Source organism: Panulirus ornatus, chromosome 26, assembly GCF_036320965.1.
Source record: "Panulirus ornatus isolate Po-2019 chromosome 26, ASM3632096v1, whole genome shotgun sequence".
Lineage (NCBI taxonomy): Eukaryota > Metazoa > Arthropoda > Malacostraca > Decapoda > Palinuridae > Panulirus > Panulirus ornatus.
The window spans coordinates 12000552-12027211 of record NC_092249.1 but is presented as its reverse complement, the minus strand read 5'-3'; the positions used below and the strand labels follow the sequence as shown (position 1 = coordinate 12027211).

The following is a 26660-nucleotide window of genomic DNA, read 5'->3' as shown; positions in this document are numbered from 1 at the left end:
CCATTTGCTCCCTTGTCTTACGCACTTTATTTACCTCCTTCCAGAACATCTTTTTATTCTCCCTAAAATTTAATGATACTCTCTCACCCCAACTCTCATTTGCCCTCTTTTTCACCTCTTGCACCTTTCTCTTGACCTCCTGTCTCTTTCTTTTATACATCTCCCACTCAATTGCATTTTTTCCCTGCAAAAATCATCCAAATGCCTCTCTCTTCTCTTTCACTAACAATCTTACTTTTTCATCCCACCACTCACTGCCCTTTCTAATCAACCCACCTCCCACGCTTCTCATGCCACAAGCATGTTTTGCGCACTCCATCACTGATTCCCTAAATACATCCCATTCCTCCCCCACTCCCCTTACTTCCATTGTTCTCACCTTTTTCCATTCTGTACTCAGTGTCTCCTGGTACTTCCTCACACAGGTCTCCTTCTCAAGCTTACTTACTCTCACCACCCTCTTCACCCCAACATTCACTCTTCTTTGCTGAAAACCCATACAAATCTTCACCTTAACCTCCACAAGATAATGATCAGACATCCCTCCAGTTGCACCTCTCAGCACATTAACATCCAAAAGTCTCTCTTTCGCATGCCTGTCAATTAACATGTAATCCAATAACGCTCTCTGGCCATCTCTACTACTTACATACGTATACTTATGTATATCTCGCTTTTTAAACCAGGTATTCCCAATCACCAGTCCTTTTTCAGCACATAAATCTACAAGCTCTTCACCATTTCCATTTACAACACTGAACACCCTATGCATACCAATTATTCCCTCAACTGCCACATTGCTCACCTTTGCATTCCAATCACCCATCACTATAAACCGGTCTTGTGCATCAAAACCGCTAACACACTCATTCAGCTGCTCCCAAAACACTTGCCTCGCATGATCTTTCTTCTCATGCCCAGTTGCATATGCACCAATATATATATATATATATATATATATATATATATATATATATATATATATAGAGAGAGAGAGAGAGAGAGAGAGAGAGAGAGAGAGAGAGAGATGCTCTGTGGAAGGTATTAAGAATATATGGTGTGGGAGGCAAGTTGTTAGATGCAGTGAAAAGTTTTTATCGAGGATGTAAGGCATGTGTACGTGTAGGAAGAGAGGAAAGTGATTGGTTCTCAGTGAATGTAGGTTTGCGGCAGGGGTGTGTGATGTCTCCATGGTTGTTTGATTTGTTTATGGATGGGGTTGTTAGGGAGGTGAATGTAAGAGTTTTGGAAAGAGGGGCAAGTATGAAGTCTGTTGGGGATGAGAGAGCTTGGGAAGTGAGTCAGTTGTTGTTCGCTGATGATACTGCGATGGTGGATGATTCATATGAGAAACTGCAGAAGCTGGTGACTGAGTTTGGTAAAGTGTGTGAAAGACGAAAGTTAAGAGTAAATGTGAATAAGAGGAAGGTTATTAGGTACACTAGGGTTGAAGGTCAAGTCAATTGGAAGGTAAGTTTGAATGGAGAAAAACTGGAGGAAGTAAAGTGTTTTAGATATCTGGGAGTGGATCTGGCAGCGGATGGAACCATGGAAGCGGAAGCGGATTATAGGGTGGGGGAGGGGGCGAAAATTCTGGGAGCCTTGAAGAATGTGTGGAAGTCGAGAACATTATCTCGGAAAGCAAAAATGGGTATGTTTGAAGGAATAGTGGTTCCAACAATGTTGTATGGTTGCGAGGCGTGGGCTGTGGATAGAGTGGTGCGCAGGAGGATGGATGTGCTGGAAATGAGATGTTTGAGGACAATGTGTGGTGTGAGGTGGTTTGATCGAGTAAGTAACGTAAGGGTAAGAGAGATGTGTGGAAATAAAAAGAGCATGGTTGAGAGAGCAGAAGATGGTGTTTTGAAATGCTTTTGGCACATGGAGAGAATGAGTGAGGAAAGATTGACCGAGAGGATATATGTGTCGGAGGTGGAGGGAACGAGAAGTGGGAGACCAAATTGGAGGTGGAAAGATGGAGTGAAAAAGATTTTGTGTGATCGGGGCCTGAACATGCAGGAGGGTGAAAGGAGGGCAAGGAATAGAGTGAGTTGTATCGATGTGGTATACCGGGGTTGACGTACTGTCAGTGGATTGAATCAGGGCATGTGAAACGTCCTGGATAAACCATGGAAAGCTGTGTAGGTATGTATATTTGCGTGTGTGGATGTATGTATATACATGTGTATGGGGGTGGGTTGGGCATTTCTTTCGTCTGTTTCCTTGCGCTACCTCGCAAAACGCGGGAGACGCAAGGAAACAGACGAAAGAAATGGGCCAACCCACACCCCATACACATGTATGACAGTTGAGGGTCAAGTTTCAATGGGAGGTATGTTTGAATGGAGAAAAAAACTGGAGGAAGTAAAGTGTTTTAGATAATGGGATTGGATCTGGCAGCGGAGATGGAGCATGAAGGCGGAAGTGATCATTGGGTTGGGGATGGGGGGCGAAAATTTTGGGGGTTTAGAAGAATGTTTGAAGTCGAGAACATTAACTCGGAAAGCAACAATGGGTATGTATGAAAGGAATAGTGTTTCCAACAATGTTGTATGGTGCGAGGCGTGGGCTTTGTGGATAGTGTGGGCGCAGGAGGATGGATGTGCTGGATATGAGATGTTTGAGGACATGTGTGGTGTGAGGTGGTTTGATTCGAGTAGTAAGTTAAGGGAAAGAGAGATGTGTGGGATGGAAATAAAAAGAGCATGTAGTGAAGAGGCAGAAGATGGTGTTTTGAAATGCTTTTGGCACATGGAGAGAATGAGTGAGGAAAGATTGACCGAGAGGATATATGTGTCGGAGGTGGAGGGAACGAGAAGTGGGAGACCAAATTGGAGGTGGAAAGATGGAGTGAAAAAGATTTTGTGTGATCGGGGCCTGAACATGCAGGAGGGTGAAAGGAGGGCAAGGAATAGAGTGAGTTGTATCGATGTGGTATACCGGGGTTGACGTACTGTCAGTGGATTGAATCAGGGCATGTGAAACGTCCTGGATAAACCATGGAAAGCTGTGTAGGTATGTATATTTGCGTGTGTGGATGTATGTATATACATGTGTATGGGGGTGGGTTGGGCCATTTCTTTCGTCTGTTTCCTTGCGCTACCTCGCAAACGCGGGAGACAGCGACAAAGCAAAAAGAAAAAAAAAACAATGTATATATATATATATATATATATATATATATATATATATATATATATATATATATATATATTTTTTTTTTTTTGCATTGTCGCTGTCTCCCGCGTTTGCGAGGTAGCGCAAGGAAACAGACGAAAGAAATGGCCCAACCCACCCCCATACACATGTATGACCGTTGAGGGTCAAGTCAATTGGGAGGTATGTTTGAATGGAGAAAAACTTGAGGAAGTAAAGTGTTTTAGATAACTGGGATTGGATCTGGCAGCGGATGGAGCCATGAAGGCGGAAGTGAATCATAGGGTGGGGGAGGGGGCGAAAATTCTGGGAGCGTAGAAGAATGTTTGGAAGTCGAGAACATTATCTCGGAAAGCAAAAATGGGTATGTATGAAGGAATAGTGTTTCCAACAATGTTGTATGGTTGCGAGGCATGGGCTATGGATAGAGTTGTGGGCAGGAGGGTGTATGTGCTGGAAATGAGATGTTTTAGGACAATATGTGGTGTGAGGTGGTTTGATCGAGTAAGTAATGTAAGGGTAAGAGAGATGTGTGGAAATAAAAAGAGTGTGGTTGAGAGAGCAGAAGAGTTTGTTTTGAAATGGTTTGGGCACTTGGAGGGAATGAGTGAGGAAAAATTGACCAAGAGGATATATGTGTCAGAGGTGGAGGGAACGAGGAGAAGTGGGAGACCAAATTGGAGGTGGAAAGATGGAGTGAAAAAGATTTTGAGTGATCAGGGCCTGAACATGCAGGAGGGTGAAAGGCGTGCAAGGAATAAAGTGAATTGGAACTATGTGGTGTACCGGGGTTGACATGCTGTCAATGGATTGAACTAGGGCATGTGAAGTGTCTGGGGTAAACCATGGTAAGTTGTACGGTGCCTGGATGTGGAAAGGGAGCTGTGGTTTCGGTGCATTATTACATGACAGCTAGAGACTGAGTGTGAACAAATGGGGCCTTTGGTGTCTTTTCCTAGCGCTACCTCGCACACATGAGGGGGGAGGGGGTTGTTATTCCATGTGTGGTGAGGTGGCGATGGGAACAAATAAAGGCAGACAGTATTAATTATGTAATTGTGTATATATGTATATGTCTGTGTGTGTATATATATGTGTACATTGAGATGTATAGGTATGAATATTTGCGTGTGTGGACGTGTATGTGTATACTGTGTATGTGGGCGGGTTGGACCATTCTTTCGTTGTTTCCTTGTGGTACCTCGCTAAAGCGGGAGACTGTGACCAAGGCAATAAATAAGTATATATAATTTTATATATATTTTTTTTTTTGCTTTTGTCAGCTGTCTCCAAGCGTTTGCGAGTATAGCGCAAAGGAAACTGACAAAAAAAATGGCCCAACCCACCCCCATAGCACATTATATACATACGCCCACACACGCAAATATACATAACCTACACAGCTTTCCATGGTTCACACCCAGAGACGCTTCACATGCCCTGATTTCAAATCCACTGACAGCCACGTCAACACCCGGTAATACTACATCGATCCAATTCACTCTTATTCCTGCCCTACTTTGCAACCCTCCTGCTATGTTCAGGCCTCTCGATCATACATAAATCTTTTTCACTCCATCTTTTCCACCTCCAATTTGGTTCTCCCTCTTATCCTCGTCCCCTCCACCTCGAACACCATATATCTCTTGGTCAATCTTTCCCCAATATTCTCTCCATGTGCCAAAGCATTTCAAAACACCCTTTTCTGCTTCTCTCAACCACGATCTTTTTTATTTCCACAACATCTCTCTTACCCTTACGTTACTTACTCGATAAACCAACCTAACTCCACACTTTGTCCTCAACCAATTTCATTCAGCACATCCATCCTACGCGCACAACTCTATCCATAGCCCTCGCTCAACAAAACATAACAACATTGTTGGAAAACCACTATTCCTTGAAGCATACCCAATTTTTGTCTTCCGAGTATAATGTTTCTCGACTTCCACACATTTTTATCCCTAGGGATGGGGAGATAGAATAACTTCCAATGTTTTCCCTGCGTGTTATTGAAGCAACTAAAAGGGAAGGAGCGGGAGGCTGGAATCCTCCCCTTTCATTTTTTTTTTTTTTTTCAATTTTCCAAAAGAAGGAACAGAGAAGGGGGCCACGTGAGGATATTCCTCAAAGGCCCAGTCCTTGTTCTAACATACCTCGCTATCGCTGGAAATGGTGAATAGTATGAAAAATAATATATTATTTAATTTACTTCTATTTTGCTTTTGTCGTGTGTCCCGCAATGGCGAGGTAGCACAAGGAATAAGAAGACGAAAGAATGGGCCTACCCTCCTCATTCACATGTATTACATTAACACATCCACACACGCAAGTATAATACCTATTAATCTCTAAGTATACATATATATATAACACACAGACTTAGACATATATACACATGTACATAGTTCATACTGTCTGCCTGTATTCATTCCATTGCCACCCACCACCACATGATATAACAACCCCTTCCCCCTCTTTGCGTGGACACCAGCGCTAGGAAAAGACCAGCAAAGGCCACATTCATTCACACTCAGTCTCTAGCTGCCATGTAATAATGCACCAAAATCACAGCTCCCTTTCCACATCAGGCCCCACAGAACTTTCTATGGTTTACCCAGACGCTTCACATGCCCTGGTTCAATCCATTGACAGCACTTGCATCCCGGTATACTACATTGTTCCAGTTCACTCTATTCCTTGCACGCCTTTCACCCTCCTGCATGTTCAGGTCCGATCACTCGAACTCTTTTTCACTATATCTTTTCCACCTCCAATTTGGTCTCCACTTCTCCTCGTTCCCTCACCTATGAAACAGATATCCTCTTTGTCAATCTTTCCTCACTCATCTTCTCCATGTGACCAAACCATTTCAAAACACCCTCCTTTGCTCTCTCAACCACATTCTTTTTATTACCACACATCTTACTTACCTTTCATTACTTACTTGATCTAAACACCTCACACCACATATTGTCCTCAAACATCTCATTTCCAACACATCCACCCTACTCCGCACAACTCTATCTATAGCCTATGCCTCGCGACCACATAGCATTGTTTGAAGCCCTATTCCTCATACATACCCATTTTTGCTTTCCGAGATAATGTTCTCGCCTTCCACACATTTTTCAACGCTTTCAGAACTTTTGCTCCCTCCCCTACCCTGTGACTCACTTCCACTTCCATGGTTCCATCCACTGCCAAAACCACTCTCAGATATCTAAAACACCTCACTTCCTCCAGTTTTTTCTCCATTCAAACTTACTTCCCAATTGACTTTTCCCTCAACCAACTGTACCTAATAACCTTGCTCTTATTCACATTTACTCTCAGCTTTCTTCTTTCACACACTTTACCAAACTCCGTCACCACCTTCTGCGGTTTCTCACATGAATCAGCCACCAGCGCTGTATCATCAGCGAACAACAACTGACTCACTTCCCAAGCTCTCTCATCCTCCAACAGACTGCATACTTGCCCCTCTCTCCAAAACTCTTGCATTCACCTCCTTACAACCCTACAACCCCATCCATAAACAAATTAAACATCCCTGAAGACATCATGCACCCCTGCCACAAACTGACATTCACTGAGAACCAATCACTTTCCTCTCTTCCTACTTGTACACTTGCCTTACATCCTCTATAAAAACTTTTCACTGCTTCTAACAACTTGCCTTCCAGACCATATATTCTTAATATCTTCCACAGAGCATCTCTATCAATTCTATCACATACCTTCTCCAGATCCATAAATGCTACATACAAATCCATTTGCTTTTCTAAGTATTTCTCACACACATTCTTCAAAGCAAACACCTGATCACACATCCTCTACCACTTTTGAAACCACACTGCTCTTTCCCAATCTGATGCTCTGTACATGCCTTCACCCTCTCAATCAGTACCCTCTCATACGATTTCACAGGAATACTCAACAAACTTATACCTTTGTAATTTGAGCACTCACTTTTATCCCTCTTGCCTTTGTACAATGGCACTATGCATGCATTCCACCATTCCTCAGGCACCTCACCATGAGTCATACATACATTAGATATCCTTACCGACAAGTCAACAACACAGTCACCCCCTTTTTTAATAAATTCCACTGCAATACCATCCAAAACCGCTGACTTGCAAGCTTTCATCTTCCCCAAACCTTTTCCTACCTCTTCTCTGTTTACCAAATCATCTCCCTAACCCTCTCCCTTCGCACACCACCTTGAACAAAACACCTTTTATCTCCCACTTTATCATATAATACACATTCCAACAGACCCTTCAAAATACTCACTCCATCTCCTTCTCACTCAACCCTACTTGTTATCAACTTCCATTAGCCATAAACAAACATAAGCATACATACACATATGAACATATGAATACACAGCCATGTATATACATATACATATTCATACTTGCTTGCTTCATCCATTCCTGTCCCTACCCCGCCAACAGGAAACTTCAGCGAGGTAGTGCCAGGAAACAGAAAAAAAGGCCACATTTGCTCACACTAAGTCTCTTGGTGTCATGTGTAATGCACCAAAACCACAGCTCCCTATCCACTTCCAGGCCCCACACAGTCTCTAGTGTCATGGGTAATGCACAATAACAGCTCCCATTCCACTTCCAGGCCCCATAGACCTTTCCATAGTTTGCCCTAGATGCTTCACTTGCCTGGTTCAGTACATTGACAGCACTTTTTTTTTTTTTTGAACCTGGTATACCATATCATTCCAATTCACTTTGATATTATATGAGTGTGTTTGTTGTGTGAGTGGATGGGTCTTTGTTTGCCTCTTTTCTAGTGCTACCTTGCTGACATGGAAAACAGAGATCATGTATAATGCGGGTTGAGCATCCGTAATCCAAATTTGAAATGCTCCAAAATCCAAAATATTTTGAGCGTTGACATGACGTTACAACTGGAAAACTATATCTCAGGTAAAACCTGAATATTAGATACAGTGCCCTGTAACCTTTTAATCAAAACGGCATCATAGGTGGAAACTTAAAAATTGTAGTTGTTTTGCTATTTTTCTAACAGCTGATACAGGCATTCTGCTTATGCTACTGTGCTGCTTAGTTTCCCTTCACACATTATGATTCATTGTATCAATTATCTTATTAATGGTATATCATAATTTTTTACTACATACTTAAGTGTGAATAAGTGAAGGAAATGATTGCTTAACAGTGGCAAATGAATAAGTAGATAATTTTTTTTTTTTTTTTTGCTTTGTCGTGTTTCCCTCGTTAGCGAGGTAGTCCGGATGCTGGGGTAGCGAAAGGAAACAGACGAATGAATGCCCCAACCCACCCACATACACATGTATATACATACACGTCCACACACAGCACATATACATACCTATACAACTCAATGTATACATATATATATACACACAGACATATACATATATAACCATGTACATGATTCATACCGTCTGTCTTTATTCATTCCCATCGCCACCCCACCACACATGGAATAACAACACCCTCCCCATGATGTGTGCGAGGTAGCGCTAGGAAGAGACAACAAAGGCCCCATTTGCTCACACTCAGTCTCTGCTGTCATGTAATAATGCACCAAAACCACAGCTCCCTTTCCACATCCAGGCTCCACAGAACTTTCCATGGTTTACCTCAGATGCTTCACATGCCCTGGTTCAATCCATTTACAGCACGTCGACCCCAGTATACCACATCGTTCCAATGCACTCTATTCTTTGCACGCCTTTCACCCTCCTGCATGTTCAGGCCCTGATCACTCAAAACCTTTTTACTCCATCTTCCCACTCCAATTTGGTCTCCCACTTCTCCTCGTTCCCTCCACCTCTAACACATATATCCTCTTGGTCAATCTTTCCTCACTCATTCTCTCCATGTCACCAGATCATTTCAAAACACCCTCTTCTGCTCTCTCAACCACACTCTTTTTATTACCACACATCTCTCTTATCCTTACATTACTTACTCGATCAAACCACCTCACAAAACAAATTGTCCTCAAACATCTCATTTCCTGCACATCCATCCTCCTGCGCACAACTCTATCCATAGCCCACGCCTCACAACCATACAACATTGTTGGAACCACTATTCCTTGAAGCATACCCATTTTTGCTTTCCGAGATAATGTTCTCGACTTCCACACATTTTTATCCCTAGGGATAGGGGAGAAAGAATACTTCCAATGTATTCCCTGCGTGTTATTGAAGGCAACTAAAAGGGAAGGGAGCGGGAGGCTGGAAATCCTCCCCTTTCATTTTTTTTTTTTTTTTCAATTTTCCAAAAGAAGGAACAGAGAAGGGGGCCACGTGAGGATATTCCCTCAAAGGCCCAGTCCTCTGTTCTCAACCCTACCTCGCTATCGCTGGAAATGGTGAATAGTATGAAAAAAATATATTATTTAATTTACTTCTATTTTGCTTTGTCGCTGTGTCCCGCATTGGCGAGGTAGCACAAGGAAAGAGACGAAAGAATGGCCTAACCCACCCACATACACATGTATATACATACACATCCACACACGCAAATATACATACCTATACATCTCAACGTATACATATATATATACACACAGACATATACATATATACACATGTACATAGTTCATACTGTCTGCCTTTATTCATTCCCATTGCCACCCCACCACACATGATATAACAACCCCCTTCCCCCTCTTGTGCGTGACACAGCGCTAGGAAAAGACAGCAAAGGCCACATTCATTCACACTCAGTCTCTAGCTGCCATGTAATAATGCACCAAAATCACAGCTCCCTTTCCACATCCAGGCCCCACAGAACTTTCTATGGTTTACCCCAGACGCTTCACATGCCCTGGTTCAATCCATTGACAGCACTTGCATCCCGGTATACTACATTGTTCCAGTTCACTCTATTCCTTGCACGCCTTTCACCCTCCTGCATGTTCAGGTCCGATCACTCGAACTCTTTTTCACTATATCTTTCCACCTCCAATTTGGTCTCCCACTTCTCCTCGTTCCCTCCACCTCTGACACACATATCCTCTTTGTCAATCTTTCCTCACTCATCTTCTCCATGTGACCAAACCATTTCAAAACACCCTCCTTTGCTCTCTCAACCACATTCTTTTTATTACCACACATCTTACTTACCCTTTCATTACTTACTTGATCTAAACACCTCACACCACATATTGTCCTCAAACATCTCATTTCCAACACATCCACCCTACTCCGCACAACTCTATCTATAGCCTATGCCTCGCGACCACATAGCATTGTTTGAAGCCCTATTCCTTCATACATACCCATTTTTGCTTTCCGAGATAATGTTCTCGCCTTCCACACATTTTTCAACGCTTTCAGAACTTTTGCTCCCTCCCCTACCCTGTGACTCACTTCCACTTCCATGGTTCCATCCACTGCCAAAACCACTCTCAGATATCTAAAACACCTCACTTCCTCCAGTTTTTCTCCATTCAAACTTACTTCCCAATTGACTTTTCCCTCAACCCAACTGTACCTAATAACCTTGCTCTTATTCACATTTACTCTCAGCTTTCTTCTTTCACACACTTTACCAAACTCCGTCACCACCTTCTGCGGTTTCTCACATGAATCAGCCACCAGCGCTGTATCATCAGCGAACAACAACTGACTCACTTCCCAAGCTCTCTCATCCCCAACAGACTGCATACTTGCCCCTCTCTCCAAAACTCTTGCATTCACCTCCCTTACAACCCTACAACCCCATCCATAAACAAATTAAACATCCCTGAAGACATCATGCACCCCTGCCACAAACTGACATTCACTGAGAACCAATCACTTTCCTCTCTTCCTACTTGTACACTTGCCTTACATCCTCTATAAAAACTTTTCACTGCTTCTAACAACTTGCCTTCCAGACCATATATTCTTAATATCTTCCACAGAGCATCTCTATCAATTCTATCACATACCTTCTCCAGATCCATAAATGCTACATACAAATCCATTTGCTTTTCTAAGTATTTCTCACACACATTCTTCAAAGCAAACACCTGATCCACACATCCTCTACCACTTTTGAAACCACACTGCTCTTTCCCAATCTGATGCTCTGTACATGCCTTCACCCTCTCAATCAGTACCCTCTCATACGATTTCACAGGAATACTCAACAAACTTATACCTTTGTAATTTGAGCACTCACTTTTATCCCTCTTGCCTTTGTACAATGGCACTATGCATGCATTCCACCATTCCTCAGGCACCTCACCATGAGTCATACATACATTAGATATCCTTACCGACAAGTCAACAACACAGTCACCCCCTTTTTTAATAAATTCCACTGCAATACCATCCAAAACCGCTGACTTGCCAGCTTTCATCTTCCCCAAACCTTTTCCTACCTCTTCTCTGTTTACCAAATCATCTCCCTAACCCTCTCCCTTCGCACACCACCTTGAACAAAACACCTTTTATCTCCCACTTTATCATCTAACACATCCAACAGACCTTCAAAATACTCACTCCATCTCCTTCTCACATCAACCCTACTTGTTATCAACTTCCCATTAGCCCATAAACAAACATAAGCATACATACACATATGAACATATGAATACACAGCCATGTATATACATATACATATTCATACTTGCTTGCCTTCATCCATTCCTGTCCCTACCCCGCCAACAGGAAACTTCAGCGAGGTAGTGCCAGGAAACAGAAAAAAAGGCCACATTTGCTCACACTAAGTCTCTTGGTGTCATGTGTAATGCACCAATACCACAGCTCCCTATCCACTTCCAGGCCCCACACAGTCTCTAGGTGTCATGTGTAATGCACCAATACCAGCTCCCATCCACTTCCAGGCCCCATAGACCTTTCCATAGTTTGCCCTAGATGCTTCACATGCCCTGGTTCAGTACATTGACAGCACTTTGACCCTGGTATACCATATCATTCCAATTCACTTTGTATATATATGTGTGTGTTTGTGTGTGAGTGGATGGGTCTTTGTTTGCCTCTTTTCTAGTGCTACCTTGCTGACATGGAAAACAGAGATCATGTATAATGCGGGTTGAGCATCCGTAATCCAAAATTTGAAATGCTCCAAAATCCAAAATATTTTGAGCGTTGACATGACGTTACAACTGGAAAACTATATCTCAGGTAAAACCTGAATATTAAGATACAGTGCCCTGTAACCTTTTAATCAAAACGGCATCATAGGTGGAAACTTAAAACTTGTAGTTGTTTGCTATTTTTCTAACAGCTGATACAGGCATTCTGCTTATGCTACTGTGCTGCTTAGTTTCCCTTCACACATTATGATTCATTGTATCAATTATCTTATTAATGGTATATCATAATTTTTTACTACATACTTAAGTGTGAATAAGTGAAGGAAATTGATTGCTTAACAGTGGCAAATGAATAAGTAGATAATTTTTTTTTTTTTTTTGCTTTGTCGCTGTTTCCCACGTTAGCGAGGTAGCGAAAGGAAACAGACGAATGAATGCCCCAACCCACCCACATACACATGTATATACATACACGTCCACACACAGCACATATACATACCTATACAACTCAATGTATACATATATATATACACACACAGACATATACATATATAACCATGTACATGATTCATACCGTCTGTCTTTATTCATTCCCATCGCCACCCCACCACACATGGAATAACAACACCCTCCCCCATGATGTGTGCGAGGTAGCGCTAGGAAGAGACAACAAAGGCCCCATTTGCTCACACTCAGTCTCTAGCTGTCATGTAATAATGCACCAAAACCACAGCTCCCTTTCCACATCCAGGCTCCACAGAACTTTCCATGGTTTACCTCAGATGCTTCACATGCCCTGGTTCAATCCATTTACAGCACGTCGACCCCAGTATACCACATCGTTCCAATGCACTCTATTCTTTGCACGCCTTTCACCCTCCTGCATGTTCAGGCCCCTGATCACTCAAAACCTTTTTACTCCATCTTCCCACCTCCAATTTGGTCTCCCACTTCTCCTCGTTCCCTCCACCTCTAACACATATATCCTCTTGGTCAATCTTTCCTCACTCATTCTCTCCATGTCACCAGATCATTTCAAAACACCCTCTTCTGCTCTCTCAACCACACTCTTTTTATTACCACACATCTCTCTTATCCTTACATTACTTACTCGATCAAACCACCTCACAAAACAAATTGTCCTCAAACATCTCATTTCCAGCACATCCATCCTCCTGCGCACAACTCTATCCATAGCCCACGCCTCGCAATCATACAACATTGTTGGAACCACTATTTCTTGAAACATACCCATTTTTGCTTTCCGAGATAATGCTCTCGACTTCCACACATTCTTCAACGCTCCCAGAATTATCGCCCCCTCCCCCACCCTGTGATTAACTTCCACTTCCATGGTTCCATCCACTGCCAAATCCACTCCCAGATATCTAAAACACCTCACTTCCTCCAGTTTTTCTCCATTCAAACTTACCTCCCAATTGACTTGACCATCAACCCTACTGTATCTAATAACCTTGCTCTTATTCACATTTACTCTCAACTTTCTCCTTTGACACACCTTACCAAACTCAGTCACCAGCTTCTGCAGTTTCTCACATGAATCAGCCCCCAGTGCTGTATCATCAGCGAACAACAACTGAATCACTTCCCAAGCTCTCTCATCCACAACAGACTTCATACTTGCCCCTCTTTCCAAAACTCTTGCATTCACCTCCCTAATAACCCCATCCATAAACAAATTAAACAACCATGGAGACATCACACACCCCTGCCGCAAACCTACATTCACTGAGAACCAATCACTTTCCTCTCTTCCTACACATAAACATGCCTTACATCCTTGATAAAAAGTTTTCACTGCTTCTAACAACTTGCCTCCCACACCATATATTCTTCATACCTTCCACAGGGCATCTCTATCAACTCTATCATATGCCTTCTCCAGATCCATAAATGCTACATAATTCATTTTTTTTTTTTTCATACGATTCGCCATTTCCCGCATTTGCGAGGTAGCGTTAAGAACAGAGGACTGGGCCTTAGAGGGAAAATCCTCACTTGGCCCCCTTCTCTGTTCCTTCTTTTGGAAAAAAAAAAAAAAAAAAACGAGAGGGGAGGATTTCCAGCCACCCGCTCCCTCCCCTTTTAGTCGCCTTCTACGACACGCAGGGAATACGTGGGAAGTATTCTTTCTCCCCTATCCCCAGGGATAATTCATTTGTATAGAAAATATATGAAATATATCCCTGGGGATAGGGGAGAAAGAATACTTCCCATGCATTCCTCACGTGTCGTAAAAGGTGACTAAAGGGGACAGAAGCGGGCAGCTAGAACCCTCCCCTCCTTGAATTCTAATTTTCTAAAATGGGAAACAGAAGAAGGAGTCACACAGGGAGTGCTCATCCTCTTCAAAGGCTCAGATTGGGGTGTTTAAATGTGTATGGATGTAACCAAGATGAGAAAAAAGGTTAGATAAGTAGTATGTTTGAGGAAAGGAACCTGGATGTTTTGGCTCAGAGTGAAATGAAGCTCAAGGGTAAAGGGTAAGAGTGGTTTGGGAATGTGTTGGGAGTAAAGTCAGTAGTTAGTGAGAGGACAAGAGCAAGGGAAGGAGTAGCACTACTCCTGAAACAGGAGTGGTGGGAGTATGTGATAGAGTGTAAGAAATTAAACTTTAGATTGACATGGGTAAAACTAAAAGTGGATGGAGAGAGATGGGTGATTATTGGTTCATATGCACCTGGGCATGAGAAGAAAGATGAGAGGTAAGTGTTTTGGGAGCAGCTGAGTGAGTGTGTTAGTGGTTTTGATGCACAAGACCGGGATATAGTGATGTGTGATTTGAATGCAAAGGTGAGTAATGTGACAGTTGAAGGAAATAATTGGTGTACATGGGGTGTTCAGTGTTGTAAATGGAAATGGTGAAGAGCTTGTAGATTTATGTGCTGAAAAAGGACTGGTGATTGGGATTACCTGGCTTAAAAAGAGAGATGTACATGAGTATACGTATGGAAGTAGGAAAGATGGCCAGAGAGCATTATTGTATTACATGTTAATTGATAGGTGCACAAAAGAGAGACTTTTGGATGTTAATGTGCTGAGAGGTGCAACTGGAGGGATGTCTGATCATTATCTTGTGGAGGCGAAGGTGAAGATTTGTATGAGTTTTCAGAAAAGAAGAGAGAATGTTGGGGTGAAGAGAGTGGTGAGAGTAAGTGAGCTTGGGAAGGATACTTGTGTGAGGAAGTACCAGGAGAGACACAGTACGGAATGGAAAAAGGTGAGAACAAAGGATGTAAGGGGATTGGGGGAGGAAAGGGATATATTTATGGAAGCAGTGATGGCTTGTGCAAAATATGCTTGTGGCATGAGAAGCATGGGAGGTGGGTAGATTAGAAAGGGTAGTGAGTTGTGAGATAAAAAGTAAGATTATTAGTGAAAGAGAAGAGAGAGGCATTTGGACGATTTTTGCAAGGAAATAGTGCAAATGAGTGGGAGATGTATAAAAGAAAGAGGCAGGAGGTCAAGAGAAAGGTGCAAGAGGTGAAAAAAAGGGCAAATGAGAGTTGGGGTGAGAGAGTATCATTAAATTTTAGGGAGACTAAAAACACGTTTTGGAAGGAGGTAAATAAAGTGCGTAAGACAAGGGAGCAAATGGGAACTTCAGTGAAGGGGGCGAATGGGGAGGTGATAACAAGTAGTGGTGATGTAAGGAGATGGGGTGAGTATTTTGAAGGTTTTTGATTGTGTTTGATGATAGAGTGGCAGATACAGGGTGTTTTGTTTGAAGTGGTGTGCAAAGTGAGAGGGTTAGGGAAAATGATTTGGTAAACAGAGAAGAGGTAGGAAAAGCTTTGCAGAAGATGAAAGCCGGCAAGGCAATAGGTTTGGATGGTATTGTAGTGGAATTTATTAAAAAAGAGGGTGACTGTATTGTTGACTGGTTGGTAAGGTTATTTAAGGTATGTATGTCTCATGGTGAGGTGCCTGAGGATTGATAGAGTGCTTCCTTGCATAGTGCCATTGTACAAAGGCAAAGGGGATAAGAGTGAGTGCTCAAATTACAGAGGTATAAGTTTGTTGAGTATTCCTTGGGAAATTGTATGGGAGGGTATTGATTGAGAGGGTGAAGGCATGTACAGAGCATCAGATTGGGGAAGAGCAGTGTGGTTTCAGAAGTGGTAGAGGATGTGTGGATGAGGTGTTTGCTTTGAAGAATGTATGTGAGAAATACTTAGAGAAGCAAATGGATTTGTATGTAGCATTTATGGATCTGGAGAAGGCATATGATAGAGTTGATAGAGATGCTCTGTGGAAGGTATCAAGAATATATGGTGTGGAAGGTAAGTTGTTAGAAGTAGTGAAAAGTTTTTATCGAGGATGTATGGCATGTGTACGTGTAGGAAGAGAGGAAAGTGATTGGTTTTCAGTGAATACAGGTTTGCGGCAGGGGTATGTGATGTCTCCATGGTTGTTTAATTTGTTTATGGATGGGGTGTTAGGGAGGTGAATGCAAGAGTTTTGGAAAGAGGGGCAATTATGCAGGCTGTTGTGGATGAAGAGCTTGGAAGTGAGTCAGTTGTTGTTCGCTGGTGATACAGCGCTGGTGGCTGATTCATGTGAGAAACTGCAGAAGCTGTTGACTGAGTTTGGTAAAGTGTGTGAAAGAAGAAAGCTGAGAGTAAATATGAATAAGAGCAAGGTTATTAGGTACAGTAGGGTTGAGGGACAAGTCAATTGGGAGGTAAGTTTGAATGGAGGAAAACTGGAGGAAGTGAAGTGTTTTAGATATCTGGGAGTGGATTTGGCAATGGATGGAACCATGGAAGCAGAAGTAAATCATAGTGTGGGGGAGGGGTGAAAGTTCTGGGAGCGTTGAAGAATGTGTGGAAGTCGAGAACATTATCTTGGAAAGCAAAAATGGGTATGTTTGAAGGAATAATGGTTCCAATAATGTTATATGGCTGCGAGGCGTGAGCTATAGATAGAGTTGTGCGGAGGAGGGTGGATGTGCTGGAAATGAGATGTTTGAGGACAGTATGTGGTGTGAGGTGGTTTGATCGAGTAAGTAATTATAGGGTAAGAGAGATGCGTGGTAATAAAAAGAGTGTGGTTGAGAGAGCAGAAGAGGGTGTTTTGAAGTGGTTTGGTCACATGGAGAGAATGAGTGAGGAAAGATTGACCAATAGGATATATGTGTCGGAGGTAGAGGGAATGAGGAGAAGTGGGAGACCAAATTGGAGGTGGAAAGATGGAGTGAAAAAGATTTTGAGTGATTGGGGCCTGAACATGCAGGCGGGTGAAAGGCATGCAAGGAATGGAGTGAATTGGAATAATGTGGTATACCGGTTTCGACGTGCTGTCAATGGATTTAACCAGGGCATGTGAAGCGTCTGGGGTAAACCATGGAAAGTTCTGTGGGGCCTTGATGTGGAAAGGGAGCTGTGGTTTCGGTGTATTATTGCATGACAGCTAGAGACTGAGTGTGAACGAATTGGGCCTTTGTTGTCTTTTCGTAGCGCTACCTCGCACACATGAGAGGGGAGGGGATTGTTATTCCATGTGTGGCGAGGTGGCGATGGGAATAAATAAAGGCAGATAGTATGAATTATGTAGATGTGTATCTATGTATATATCTGTGTGTGTATATATATGTGTACATTGAGATTTATAGGTATGTATATTTGCGTGTGTGGACGTGTATGTATACACATGTATATGTGGGTGGATTGGGCCATTCTTTCGTTTGTTTCCTTGCGCTACCTCGCTAACGCGGGAGACAGCAACAAAGCAAAATTAATAAATAAATAGATAAATGAAAATAATGGAATAAAGTAATATATTCAATTGCTTACAGTTTGAGTATCCCTTAACTGAAATGCCTGGGATCAGAAGTGTTTTGGATTTTGGGTTTTTCGGATTTTGAAATATTTCCACATGCATAATGAGATATTTTGTGGATGGGACCCAACTCTAAACACAAAATCCATTTATGTTTCAGATACACTTTATACACATAGCCTGAAGTTGATTTATTTATTTATTTATTATACTTTGTCGCTGTCTCCCGCATTTGCGAGGTAGCGCAAGGAAACAGACGAAAGAAATGGCCCAAACCCCCCCATACACATGTATATACATACGTCCACACACGCAAATATACATACCTACACAGCTTTCCATGGCTTACCCCAGACGCTTCACATGCCTTGATTCAATCCACTGATAGCACGTCAACCCCGGTATACCACATCGCTCCAATTCACTCTATTCCTTGCCCTCCTTTCACCCTCCTGCATGTTCAGGCCCCGATCACCCAAAATCTTTTTCACTCCATCTTTCCACCTCCAATTTGGTCTCCCTCTTCTCCTTGTTCCCTCCACCTCCGACACATATATCCTCTTGGTCAATCTTTCCTCACTCATCCTCTCCATGTGCCCAAACCACTTCAAAACACCCTCTTCTGCTCTCTTAACCACGCTCTTTTTATTTCCACACATCTCTCTTACCCTTACGTTACTCACTCGATCAAACCACCTCACACCACACATTGTCCTCAAACATCTCATTTCCAGCACATCCATCCTCCTGCGCACAACTCTATCCATAGCCCACGCCTCGCAACCATACAACATTGTTGGAACCACTATTCCTTCATACATACCCATTTTTGCTTTCCGAGATAATGTTCTCGACTTCCACACATTCTTCAAGGCCCCCAGAATTTTCGCCCCCTCCCCCACCCTATGATCCACTTCCGCTTCCATGGTTCCATCCGCTGCCAGATCCACTCCCAGATATCTAAAACACTTCACTTCCTCCAGTTTTTCTCCATTCAAACTCACCTCCCAATTGACTTGACCCTCAACCCTACTGTACCTAATAACCTTGCTCTTATTCACATTTACTCTTAACTTTCTTCTTCCACACACTTTACCAAACTCAGTCACCAGCTTCTGCAGTTTCTCACATGAATCAGCCACCAGTGCTGTATCATCAGCGAACAACAACTGACTCACCTCCCAAGCTCTCTCATCCCCAACAGACTTCATACACTTGCACTTGAAACAAAGTTTGTGTAACACCTAACCATAAGAAAGGTAAGGTGCCACAAACTCAGCCACCCATGTGGACAATTTGTGGTTGCTTGGCATAACATGTACTTAATCATATTTGCTTGCCCTCATCCTTTCCGGGCACTACCCCACCCCACAGGAAACAGCATCAATATCCCCTAATTCAGCAAGGTAGTCCCAGGAAGAGACAAAAAAGGCCACACTCATTCACACTCAGTCTCTGTCTGTCAGGTGTAATGCACAGAAATACAGCTTCCTATCCACATCCAGGCCCCACAGACCTTTCCATGGTTTACCCCAGATATTTCACATGCCCTGGTTCAGTCCATTGACAGCATGGCAGCCCTTGTATACCACATTGTTCCAGTTCACTCTATTCCTTGTGCCCTTCTCACTCACCTGTATGTTCAGTCCCTGATCACTCAAAATCTTTTACATTCCCATCCTTCCACCTCCAATTTGGTCTTCTGTTTCTCCTTGTTCCCCCCACCTTTGACTCGTATATCCTCATTGTCAGTTTTTTCTTGCTCATTCTCTCCATTTGTCCAAACCATTTCAACACACTCTCTTCTGCTCTCTCATCCCCACTCTTTTTGTTTGCATACATTTGCTCACCCTATCATTACTTAATCAAACCACTTCACACCACATATTGTCCTTAAACATCTCATTTCCAACATATCCACCCCCCTCCATACAACCTTATCAATATCCCATGCCTTGCATCCATATAATATTGTTGGAACTACTATTCCCTGAAACATACCCATTTATGCTCTCTGAGATAACTTTCCTTCCACACATTCTTCATTGCTCCCCATATCCTTCACCCCCTCCTCCACCCTGTGACTCACTTCCACTTCCATGGTTCTATTTGCTGCCAAGTCCATCCCCAAACATCTAAAACACTTCACTCCATCCATTTTTTCTCCATTCAAACTTACATCCCAACTTGTTCCCTCACCCCTGCTTAACCTATGAACTTTGCTTTTGTGTAGATTTATTCTCAGGTTTCTCCTTCCACTCATTCTTCCAAACTCAGTCACCAACTTCTGCAGTTTCTCACTTGAATCAGCCACCAGTGTTGTGTCAACGGCAGACAAAATCTGACTCACTTCCCGAGCCTTTTCATACCCAATAAACTAGATACTCACCTCTCTTTCCAAAACTCTTACATTTAACTTCCTAACCACCCCATCTATAAACAAATTAAACAACCATAGCGATATCACACACCTTTGCTGCAGACCAACCTTCCCCGTGAACCAATCATTCTCCTCTCTTCCTACTTGTACACATGCATTTCACCTGTTATGAAAACTTCTCTGCTTCTAGCAGCTTACCTCCCACACCATATATTCTTAAGACCTTGCTTCTAGCAGCTTACCTCCCACACCATATATTCTTAAGACCTTCTGCAAAGCAATTCTATCAACCCTGTTATATGCCTTCTCCAGATCTATAAGTGTCACTTACAGATCAATCTGTTTTTCTAAGCATTTCTCACACATTCTTCAAGGCAAACACCTGATCCACGCATCCTTTTGAAACTACACAGCACCTCTGTAATCTGGTGCTCTTTACATGCTTTCACCCTCTCAGTCAATACCCTCCCATATGATTTTCCAGATGTACTCAACAAACTTATTCCTCTGTAGTTTGAACATTCACCTTAATCGTCTTTGCCTTTATACAGTGGGACTATCCATACATTCCTCCAATCGTTATGCACTTCACTGTGATCCATACATGCATTGAATATCCCTGCCAACCAGTTAACAACTACAATACCATCCAATCCTGCCGCCTTGCTGGATTTCATTTTCCACATGGCTGTCACCACCTCTCCTCTTTTCAGTAAACCACTCTCCCTGACCCTCTCACTTTGTATACCACCCCAACACAAATACACTACATCTACCACTGTATAATCAAACACATTTAACAATCCTTCAAAATACTTTATCAATACCTGTTATCATTTCCCCCTTTGCTTCCATCATTGATATCACCATTTGTTCCCTTTCTTTTACATATTGTTTACCACCTTCCAAAACATCTTTTATTTCTCCCTTAAGTTTAATGATACTCTCTACCCCAACTTTCATTTTCCCACTTTTATAACCCCTGCACCTTTCTCTTGACCTCCTGCCACTTTCTCTTATACATCTACCAATCATTTGCACTTCTTCCTTGTAAGAACTGCTTAAATATTTATCATATTGTTATTATTATCATTATTATTATACTTAGTCACTGTCTCTCGCATCAGCAAGATAGCACAAGGAAACAGATGAAAGAATGGCCCAACCCACCCACATACACATGTATATACATAAACGCTAACACACTCACATATACATACCTATACATTTCAACGTATGCATACATATACGTACACAGACATATACATACATACACATGTACATATTCATACTTGCTGCCTTCATCCATTCCTGTCGCCACCCCGCCACACATGAAATAGCACCTCCCTTCCCCCTCATGCGCGCGAGGTAGCGCTAGGAAAAGACAACAAAGGCCACATTCATTCACACTCAGTCTCTAGCTGTCATGTGTAATGCAATGAAACCACAGCTCCTTTTCTACATCCAGGCCCCACAATACTTTCCATGGTTTACCCCAAACACTTCACATGCCCTGGTTCAATCCATTGACAGCACATCGACCCCAGTATAGCACGTTGTTCCATTTCACTTTATTCCTTGCATGCCTTTCACCTTCCTGTATGTTCAGGCACTGATCGCTCAAAATCTTTTTCACTCTATCCTTCCACCTCCAATTTGGTTTCCCCACTTCTCGTTCCCTCGACCTCTGACACATATATCCTCTTTGTCAGTCTTTCCTAACTCATTCTCTCCATGTGACCAGACCATTTCAATGCACCCTCTTCTGCTCTCTCACCCACACTCTTTTTAGTACCACATATCTCTCTCACCCTTTTGTTACTTACTCGATCAAACCACCTCACACCACATGTTGTCCTTAAACATTTCATTTCCAACACATCCACCCTCCTCCACATACCCCTGTTTATAGCTCATGCCTCGCGACCATATAACATTTTTGGAACCACTCTTCCTTCAAACATACCCATTTTTGCTCCCCGAGATATCGTTCTCGCATTCCACACATTGTTCAATGCTCTCAGAACCTTCGCCCCCTCCCCTATAATGTGACTCACTCCCGCTTCCATGGTTCCATCCACAGCTAAATCCACTCTCAGATATCTAAAACATGTTTCTTCACTTCATTCAGTTTTTCTCCACTCAAACTTACCTCCCAATTTACTTGTTCTTCAGTCCTTCAACCCTACTGAACCTGATAATTTGCTCTTATTCACATTTACTCTCAGCTTCTCTCACACACTTTACCAAACTCAGTCACCAACTAATGCAGTTTCACACCTGAATCAGCCACCAGTGCTGTATCATCAGGGAACTTTGACTGACTCATTTCCGAAGCCCTCTCATCCACAACAGACTTCATGCTTGCTCCTCTTTCCAAAACTCCTGCATTCATCTCCCCAAAACCCCCAACCATAAACAAATTAAACAACCATGGAGACATCACACACCCCTGCCAAAAACCAACATTCACTGGGAAACAATCACTTTCCTCCCTCCCTACTCATACACATGCCGTACATCCTTGATGAAAATGTTTCACTGCTTCTAGCAGCTTACCTCTGACACCATATACTCTTAATACATTCCACAGAGTATCTCTATCAGTTCTGTCATATGCCTTCTTCAGGGCCATAAATGCTACATACAAATCCATCTGTTTTTCTAAGTATTTCTCACATATCCCTGGGGATAGGGGAGAAAGAATGCTTCCGACGCATTCCCCGCATGTCGTAGAAGGGGATGGGAGCGGGGGGCTAGAAACCCTCCCCTCCTTGTATTCTAACTTTCTGCAAGGGGAAATAAGAGGAGTCACGCGGGGAATGCTCATCCTCCTCGAAGGCTCAGATTAGGGTGTCTAAATGTGTGTAGATGTAACCAAGATGAGAAAAAAGGGGAGATAGGTAGTATGTTTGAGGAAAAGAACCTGGATGTTTTGGCTCTGAGTGAAATGAAGCTCAAAGGTAAAAGGGAAGATTGGTTTGGGAATGTTTTCGGAGTAAAGTCAGGGGTTGGTGAGAGGACAAGAGCAAACAAAGGAGTAGCACTACTCCTGAAGCAGGAGTTGTGGGAGTATGTGATAGAGTGTAAGAAAGTAAACTAGATTGATATGGGTAAAACTGAAAGTGGATGGAAAGAGATGGGTGATTATTGGTGCCTATGCACCTCGGCATAAGAAGAATGATTATGAAAGGCAAGTGTTTTGGGAGCAGCTCAGTGAATGTGTTAGCAGTTTTGATGCACGAGACCTGGTTATAGTGATTGATAATTTGAATGCAAAGGTGAGTAATGTGGCATTTGAGGGAATGATTGGTGTACATGAGATGTTCAGTGTTGTAAATGGAAATGGTGAAGAGCTTGTAGATTTGTGTGCTGAGAAATGACTGGTGATTGAGTATACCTGGTTTAAAAGAGAGATATACATAAGTATACGTATGTAAGTAGGAGAGATGGCCAGAGAGCGTTATTGGATTATGTAGAGAGACTTTTGGATGTTAATGTGCTGAGAGGTGTGACGGGAGGGATGTCTGATTATTATCTTGTTGAGACGAAGGTGAAGATTTATAGAGGTTTTCAGAAAAGAAGAGAAAATGTTGGGGTGTAGAGAGTGGTGAGGGTAAGTGAGCTTAGGAAGGAGACTTGCATGAGGAAGTACCAGGAGAGACTGAGTGCAGAATGGAAAAAAGTGAGAGCAAAGGACATAAGGGGAGTGGGGGAGGAATGGGATATATATAGGGAAGCAGTGATGGCTTGCACAAAAGATGCTTGTGGCATGAGAAGCATGGGAGGTGGGGAGATTAGAAAGGGTAGTGAGTGGTGGGATGAAGGAGTAAGATTGTTAGTGAAAGAGAAGAGAGAGGCATTTGGACAGTTTTTGCAGGGAAATAGTGCAAATGACTGGGAGATGTATAAAAGAAAGAGGCAAGAGGTCAAGAGAAAGGTGCAAGAGGTGAAAAAGAGGGCAAATGAGAATTGGGGTGAGAGAGTATCATGAGATTTTAGGGAGAATAAAAAGATGTTTTGGAAGAAGGTAGATAAAGTGCATAAGACAAGAGAACAAAGGGAACATTGGTGAAATGGGGCTAATGGAGAGGTAATAACAAGTAGTGGTGATGTGAGAAAATGGAGTGAGTTTGTTGAATGTGTTAGATGATAGTGTGGCAGATATAGGGTGTTTTGTTTGAGGTGGTGTGCGAAGTGAGAGGGTCAAGGAGAATGGTTTGGTAAACAGAGAAGAGGTAGTAAAAGCTTTGCAGAAGATGAAAGCTGGCAGTGCAGCAGGTTTGGATGGATTTGCAATGGACTTTATTAGAAAAGGGGGTGTGACTGTTCTTGACTGGTTGGTAAGGATATTCAATGTATGTATGGCTCATTGTGAAGTGCTTAAGGATTGTTGGGATGCATGCATAGAGCCATTGTACAAAGGGAAAGGGGTAAAGGTGAGTGTTCATATTACAGAGGTATAAGCTTTTTGAGTATTCCTGGAGAATTAAGGGAGGGTATTGATTGAGAGGGTGAAGGCATGTACAGAGCACCAGATTGGGGAAGAGCAGTGTGGTTTCAGAAGTGGTAGAGGATGTGTGGATCAGGTGTTTGCTTTGAAGAATGTATATGAGAAATACTTAGAAAACAAATGGATTTGTAAGTAGCATTTGTGGTCCTGAGAAAGGCATATGATAGAGTTGATAGAGATGCTCTGTGGAAGGTATTAAGAGTATATGATGTGGGAGGCAAGTTTTGTAAAGTGTGTGAAAGAAGAAAGCTGAGAGTAAATGTGAATAAGAGCAAGGTACAGTAGGGTTGAGGGACAAGTCAATTGGGAGGTAAGTTTGAATGGAGAAAAACTGGAGGAAGTGAAGTGTTTTAGATATGTGTGAGTGGATTTGGCAGCAGATGGAACCATGGAAGCGGAAGCGAGTCACAGGGTGGGGGAGGGGGCAAAGGTTCTAGGAGTGTTGAAGACTGTGTGGAAGGCAAGAACATTATCTCGGAAAGCAAAAATGGGTATGTTTGAAGGAATAGTGGTTCCAACAATGTTGAATGGTTGCGAGACTTGGGCTATATATAGGGTTGTGCGGAGGAGGGTGGATGTGTTGGAAATAAGATGTTTGAGGACAATATGTGGTGTGAGGTGGTTTGATCGAGTAAGTAATGAAAGGGTAAGAGAGATGTGTGGTAATAAAAAGTGTGGCTGAGAGAGCAGAAGAGGGTGTATTGAAATGGTTTGGCCACATGGAGAGAATGAGTGAGGAAAGATTGACCAAGAGGATATATGTGTCAGAGGTGGAGGGAACGAGAAGTGGGAGACCAAATTGTAGGGGGAAAGATGGAGTGAAAAAGATTTTGAGTGATCGGGGCCTAAACATGCAGGAGAGTGAAAGGCATGCAAGGAATCGAGTGAATTGGAATGATGTGGTATACCAGAGTTGACATGCTGTCAATGAATTGAACCAGGGCATGTGAAGCATCTGGTGTAAACAATGGAAAGTTTTGTGGGGCCTGGATGTGGAAAGGGAGTTGTGGTTTTGGTGCATTATACATAACAGCTAGAGAGTGAGGGTGAACGAATGTGGCCTTTGTTGTCTTTTCCTAGCGCTACCTCGCACGCGTGCGGGGGAAGGAGGATGTCATTTCATGTGTGGCGTGGTGGCGATGTGAATGAATAAAGGCAGTAAGTATGAATTATGTACATGTGTATATTTGTATGTCTATGTATGTATATGTATGTATATGTTGAAATGTATAGGATGTGTGGACATGTATGTATATACATGTGTACGTGGATGGGTTGGGCCATTCTTTCGTCTGTTTCCTTGCACTACCATGCTAATGCTGGAGACAGTGACAAAGTATGATTAATAATATTCTCACATACATTCTTCAAAGCAAACACCTGATCCACACATCCTCTACCACTTCTGAAACCACACTGCTCTTCCCCAATCTGATGTTCTCTATGTGCCTTCACCCTTTCAGTCAATACCCTCCCATATGATTTCCCAGGAATACTCAACAAACCTATACCTCTGTGATTTGAACACTCACCTTTATCCCCTTTGCCTTTGTACAGTGGTACTATGCATGCATTCTGCCAATCTTCAGGCACTTCACCATTAACCATACATACATTGAATATCCTTACCAGCCAGTCACCAACACATTCACCCCTTTTTTGATAAATTCCACTGCAATACCATCCAAACCTGCCGCTTTGCCAGCTTTCATCTTCCACAAACTTTCACTACCTCTTCTC

The 26660-nt window shown here is 42.6% G+C and overlaps 1 protein-coding gene across 2 annotated transcripts in view; it reads left to right on the top strand.

Annotated features, from left to right (window-relative positions):
- The window catches only part of mRpL38 (mitochondrial ribosomal protein L38), a 311926-nt gene that overhangs the window by 108362 nt on the left and 176904 nt on the right, over positions 1-26660 (top strand). The window lies entirely within an intron of this gene.